Here is a 7,050-nt window from a genome sequence, read left to right on the forward strand (position 1 = left end):
CAACCCGCGGACGCAAACGGACCAGAGTTCATTTTTTGTCTGTTGTCAACCCATTTCCAGCCCAGTCTTAGGTCGCGTTTGCGTCAAAACGGACACAACGCGGACGGCGGGATGGACACCCTTGTCCTTCCCGGCCCTCTCGTTGAGGACACAATGCTCACATTTCCCCCTTCTTTCCCAAAAGCCGTCCCGCCTCTCTTGCCCCTGCCTCCTCCATGGTCGGCGCACCGAAGCAACCCGCAGCTGCCGTCCCGGCTACCACCTCCGCATCCCGCGACGAAGTAAAAGAAGCCGAGGTTGGAGCTCTCGGTGGCGGAGCTCGAGCGACTCGACCAAGAATCGGCCAAGAGGGTTGCCGCCGAGTTCGCCCTCGAGGTTGCCGCCGTTGAGGAGAACGAGGCCATCGTCGCCAAGGCCACGCAGGCGACGACGACGCAGGCCCTCCTCATGTTAGGGTTGTGCCGACCTGCGCCGGTCATTCTTTCAGCCCCCGCCATGGCCGCGGCAAGCACATGGTGAAAATGCTATTTTGAAAAGCATTTTGAAGCACTGGAATTGTTTTTTTTTACCACGCCTTCTAGGAATGTGATTTCGAGACGAATTTTTTCAAGCACTTAAAACTTTTGTCAATGTTTCTCCAAAAAAGAATTGAAATTTTTTGAATTTTTTTCGATTTAGTTTTGATTTTACTGTTCACCCGAGCTCATTTGAGCTCGGGTGCAGAAAGGTACTTTCGGGCCCAGGGGTCATTTAGTAAAAATTATACTTTTCGTGATGCCCTATGTGGCCTGGCAGTTCAGGGACCGTCTGATCTGCTATCCACTCCCGCCTGGGCCACGTTTGCAGGTCCGTTGGGCCAACTGTAGGGCCGCTACTCCCCCTTACCTGGCGGTTTGCTCCCCTATGCTTCTCGAAACCTTGAGGGCGAGAGTAAAACAATGGTGCGGAGGAGGGATCTACATTTTTGAGTGATGGAGGTGGGGTGGGCGTTCAAGAAGAAAGGGGAAGAGTGGAGGTCGGCGCTGCAGGAAAGCGGGGCAGAGCACAGTTATTCTCTGGCCGTGGAGTATTCTGGGCAGGTTACTTCCCTTGTGGATCTAGCGGATCTGGAAGAAGGGTTGACCAACAGAAGCATCTACAATTCTAGATTTTCTTCCACTTCCTTCCCAACAGAGGAGGAGGTGCTTGGGCAGCATGGAAGTGTCTTCTTCGATTCAACCAAAGGTGAGAGCTTCTATGCTTCCATTCTTGCCTGATGCAATTCGGAGGATATTTTTGCTAAATAGTTGGCGCTGACTACATTTTGCCAAAATTTCTTTGCCAAGGTTTATGGGAGTGTCGGCACTGCGATTGGACACACCGATTGATTAGTCCATGCAGAAATGTCGATTTCCCAAATTATCAAAGGTGTGGCCAAGTTACAATGGAGGCCCCCTTTGGCATGGGATCCCTTCTTGGGAAGCTTGGCATTCTGCTAGCTCCTCAGGGGTGCAGGCTGCCGAGCCGGTTTAACGACAGAATGCACCTCCTCAAAGAAGATGTTGAAGATTTAAGCGAGTACCTTGCTGAAATGGCAGAGGCAGAGGACCTTCCCCTGACGGCCAAGCGCTGGATGAAAGAGGCGCGAGAGCTGGCCTATGACATCGAGGATAACATGGACATGTGTGTGCAGCCTGCCCGTGCCAGCATCAATACTACCAGGTTCATCTGCAAAATCCGCCGCCATGTTAAGATCCCCAAAAGGCTCTTCTCCAAAAGAAGACTTCCCAAGGGACTCAAGTGGCACAAACAGATTGCCTACATAGCTCAAGTGCCAGCAGAACATAGTGGGAAGATCAGATCAGTCTGCAAAGCCATTCGTGTTGTCATCATTCGTCTTCCCAAGAGGCTCAAGTGGTACAAGCATATCATGGAACTCATATCAGATTTCAGGATGTACATCCAAGAAGCGATTGAACGGCATGAGAGGTATGAGCTCCACCGCTGCAGCACCTTCAGGCGTAGATTTTTACCCGCCGATCGCACGCTTCTGACTGCGTACGGAGGAATTGCTGACATGGTAATTGATGATCGGGTGAGCGAGTTCATCGACTCATTGGATAATGATGGGGATCAACAACTCAAGGTGGTATCCGTTCTTGGACCTGGATGTCTTGGTAAAACTGCACTTGCACAAGTGTTGTACAACAAATTTGGGGGGCAATTTGATTGTACAGCTTTTGTCCGGGTGTCCAAAAGGCCTGATGTGGTGAGACTTCTCCACGAGATGCTCATGCAAGTCCAGGGGCAGCAACCCACTGAATATTCCAAGGAACTTGAACTTGCTTACAGTATCAGGGAACATCTACAGGATAAAAGGTACTACCTCTACCTCCGTTCATAGACACATACCCTCCTACAATGAAGCCATGCCTTTCTAACTATGACCGCTTTTATACAGACAATTATATCGATTTGTAATGTGAAAATAGAGTTATTGGATTTTTCAAAAGAATGCTTTGATAAAATAAGTATTATCTTTTGACTAACATGCATATACAGAAAGAAGATGGATAAAGTTTGTTGGAGACCTTGCCGGTGTCTAAAACGACACCTTCTAGTGTCAGGAACTTACACATGTGTTAGTGAAACCAATCCATCACAGAATGCCATAGGCCCGGTTACACCCTGAGCTGCAGTTTGCTCTCACGTGCACCCTGAGCATTCTGGACTCTGGAGATGATATGATCCTTTATGTGTTTCACTATGTATACTAGTTGTACTAGTGAGTTGCATGCTTATTATGCTCTTTTTTCGAATTTGTTTTAATTCTGCTTCATTTTAACCAATTTTGACAGTATCCTAACATAATGTATTTGACATGCATGAATTTTATTCACATTTAGGTACTTAATTATTATTGATGATATATGGACTGCATCAGCATGGGATATTATTAGTGATGCTTTTCCAAAAGGTAATCATGGTAGCAGAGTTATAACAACTACACAAATGGAAGAGGTTGCATTAACATGTTGTTGTTATCACTCGGAGCATATTTTTGAGATGAGGCCTCTGGATCATGATCACTCAAGAAAGCTGTTCTTTAGCATACTTTTTGGCTCTGAAAGTGACTGTCCTAAAGACTCAAAGAAGTTACAAACAAAATTGTTGAATTATGTGGTGGTTTGCCGCTAGCAACAATCAGCATAGCTAGTCTATTAACAAGCCAGCCTGTTATAAAAATGGATCTTTTGACGTACCTGTGTGATTCGTTAAGCTCCTGTTTGTGGATATCTCCTTCAGAAGGAACAAGACAAGCATTGAACCTCAGCTACAATAATCTTCCTCACTATTTGAAGATATGCCTGCTGTGTCTGAATATGTATCCAGACGGCCACACAATCTGGAAGGACGATTTGGTGAAGCAATGGGTCGCTGAAGGTTTCATCCATACAACAGAAGGGCAAGACATGGAGAAAGTTGCAGCAAGCTATTTCAATGAACTTATTAATAGAAGATTCATCCAAACTCTATGTAGCAAGTACAACAATGAGGTGTTGTCCTGTACTGTTCATGATGTGGTACATGATCTTATTGCAGACAAGTGTTCAGAAGAAAATTTCAATATGGTAATAGATTCTAGTCGAAGGAATGTGGCACTTCCTCAAAAGGTTCGACGACTATCTCTCCTCTTTGGTGATGCAAAATGTGTGAAGACACCAGCAAACATGAGAAGGTCACAAGTTCGGTCGCTTACCATTTTTGGATTATTTGAGAGTATGCCTTCTATTTCAGAGTTTAAGCTTCTTCGCGTGCTAAACCTTCAATTATCCGGTTATGGTGATAGGAACACCATAAACCTCACTGGCATTTCAGATCTGTTCCAACTGAGATATTTAAAAATTGCATGTGATATCTGCATACAATTACCAAACCATATGCTACGGCTACAATGTTTGGAAACACTAGTTCTGGATAGTGAAGTTACTGCCGTTCCATGGGATATTATTCATCTCCCAAGCTTGTTGCACCTGAGTCTGCTTGTTATGACAAATCTGTTGGATTGGATTGGCAGCATGAGGTTAATTGGCAAGCTGAACAACCTGCGAGATCTTCATCTGACCTATTCTGTACCGTCTTCAGACCATCTGAAGAGAAGCATGGAAGCTCTGGGCTCTCAACTCTCAGGACATGCCAACCTAAAAACTCTAGCTCTGGTTAATGGCCCCTGTCATAAAAATGCTTTTGTTTGCGATGCTTTAAAAGTGACAGTCTCCTGGGAGGGCTTAGTACCTCCTCCAGTTCTTGAGGTGTTTGAGTGGTCGCTACACAGCTGTGTATTAACCCGTATTCCAAAGTGGATCGGAGAACTTGGCAAGCTCCACATCTTGAAGATTGCAGTAAGGGATCTTCCAAGGGATGGTATTGATGCTGTCAGAGGTTTGCCTGCCCTCACTGCTCTATCGTTGTATTTGCAGACGGCTTCTGTTGAAAGGATTGTCTTTGACAAGGTGGGGTTCTCAGTCCTCAACTACTTCAATCTCAGGTGCAGTGTACCTTGCCTGAAATTTGAAGCGAATGCAATGCCCAATCTTCGGAAGCTCAAGATAGGTTTCAATGCCCCCAGAGCCCGCATGGACCAGCATGGTGCTAGTACGGCTATCAGCATCGACCACTTGGCAAGCCTTAAAGAGATCTGTGCAAAAATCAGAGGTGCATGTGCTGATACAGAGTCTGCCTTAGCAACTGCCATTAGCAATCATCCGAGCAATCCTATGATCAATGTGCAATTTGTGGATTATACTTTTGACGGTGACGAGCTTACACATGAGAATAAAGGACAAGATGAGGTCCTAGTGGAAGGCCAAGATGGATACTTGAAGAAACTACTGATATCTTGTGCTAGAGCTGTGGAAGCAAAGGACATGTCCGCGGTAGACATGATGGTGCCAGAGTTGAGGAAAATGGTTTCAGTATCTGGTGACCCACATCAGAGACTTGGAGCCTACATTGTGGAAGGACTTGTTGCCAGGCTTGCCTCCTCCGGCCACTCGATCTACAAAGCTCTGAAGTGCAAAGAGCCAAGGAGTTCTGACCTCATGTCCTACATGCATTTCCTGTATGAGGCCTGCCCTTACTTCTAGTTTGGCTACATGTCGGCAAACGGTGCAATTGCAGAGGCTGTGAAGGGAGAAGATATGATCCATATAATCGACTTTGGTATCTCTCAAGGAGCTCAATGGATTCCTCTCCTTCAGGCTCTTGTGACCAGGCCCGGTGGACCACCAACTGTAAGGATCACAGGAATTGATGATTCACTATCAGCCTATGCGCGAGGCGGTGGGCTCGATTTAGTCGGGAGGAGGCTATCACACATCGCTGGTCTGTGCAAGGTTCCCTTTGAATTCCATTCGGTTGCTGTCGCTGGTGATGAAGTGGAAGAGGGGCATCTCATGGTCATCCCTGGGGAAGCTCTCGCAGTGAACTTCACCCTGGAGCTGCACCACATTCCGGATGAGGCTGTGAGCACGGCAAACCACCGAGACCGGATCCTAAGGCTGGTGAAAAGCTTGTCTCCCAAGGTGGTAACCCTTGTGGAGCAGGAGCTCAACACGAACACGGTCCCCTTCAAGCAGAGGTTCACAGAGACGCTTGACTACTACACTGCCATATTCGAGTCCATCGACCTGACGCTACCAAGGGACGACAAGAGGATCAACATGGAGCAACACTGCCTGGCGAGGGAGATTGTGAACATCGTCGCCTGCGAGGGTGCGGAGAGGGTGGAGCGGCACGAGGTCTTCGGCAAGTGGAAGGGGCGCCTCATGATGGTCGGCTTTAGGCCGTGGCCGCTCAGCTCGCTGGTGAACGCCACCATCAGGACGCTGCTGCAGAGCTACTCGGCAAACTACCAGCTCGCGGAGAGGGACGGGGTGCTCTACCTCGGATGGAAGAATAAGCCCCTGGTGGTTTCGTCCGCATGGCACTAGCACTAGTTTTATTATGTGATCTGATAACCAACTTCATTGTTGTGCTATGTCCTCTTGGACTGAGTTGTTTCGAAATATGTACTTATTGTCTAAACAACCTGTTTTGCAGCATGTGAGATTTAATATTGTTTCTTGATATGGAAGGACTGTTCCTTTTGATCCTTCTCTGTTTCAGATACTTCTTTCTATTGAACAAAGTAACGGAAGTGGGTTGGTTAACCACAAGCATCGCAATGTAGCCAGCTGAGTTGAGACAGCAAAATTGATGGTGACATTGTACCAACTACATACTCCTGGTTAACAATGAATATTACTCTTCAAATTTTGAAGGGTGACTGAGCACAGGTGGTAACTGGTAAGTCCTCTTCAGATTTTCTAAAAATAAGAACAATATCAAGGCATGCTGGTGTCTCTTAAGGTTAATTAAGTCCAAATCTGCCAAACAGCAACATCTTGGGGGTTCCGTTTAGAATGCAAACCATGACTAGGGATTTTTCAAGGGGGTGTACCAAATCACGTGAAAATAAGAACGGAAACCACAAGGCGTGGCGAAGGCCATGGAGAAGCCTCAAGCATGCTCGCGTCAAGCGGTGAAGGCTGCTCAAACTTCGTATACACAGCAGTCACAGCCTGTCCTTCTAAAGGAGATGGCTCCTGCAACTTGTCGCCTAGCCGGCCCACCCTGCGTGGACATACTCTATGGTGTGGTTTGACACCTATCCCAACACCACCCATTCCCATTCCAGATACTCCCTTTCATGCTACTACAAGATTACCTTTAACCACAATGATAACCGTTTCAATCGAATGCGTTTCCTCTTATGACTCAAACCTAGGATGTTCTATTGCTCTGGAATTTGGGAGGTTCGTTCCTGGAGAAGTGACCAGGGGAGTATATATCCTACATACATATAGACTGGCGAACTTAGCGTTCATGTCTAGCTTTATTTGAGTTCTCATAAGTTCATGTCTAGCTTTAGCCACACATGCCTCTAGCAGCACTAGTTATAATTTTTTTTTCAAGACAACTGACTATTTATTACAAATGTATATACTACCAATACAATGCGAATATAGA

The 7,050-nt window shown here is 46.5% G+C and overlaps 1 pseudogene; it reads left to right on the top strand.

Moving 5' to 3' along the window:
• The first annotated feature begins 888 nt into the window (after positions 1-888).
• On the top strand, positions 889-6,142 carry LOC119311325 (annotated as a pseudogene).
• Positions 6,143-7,050: the final 908 nt, after the last annotated feature.

The sequence above is a fragment of the Triticum dicoccoides genome, chromosome 5B (assembly GCF_002162155.2).
Source record: "Triticum dicoccoides isolate Atlit2015 ecotype Zavitan chromosome 5B, WEW_v2.0, whole genome shotgun sequence".
NCBI lineage: Eukaryota > Viridiplantae > Streptophyta > Magnoliopsida > Poales > Poaceae > Triticum > Triticum dicoccoides.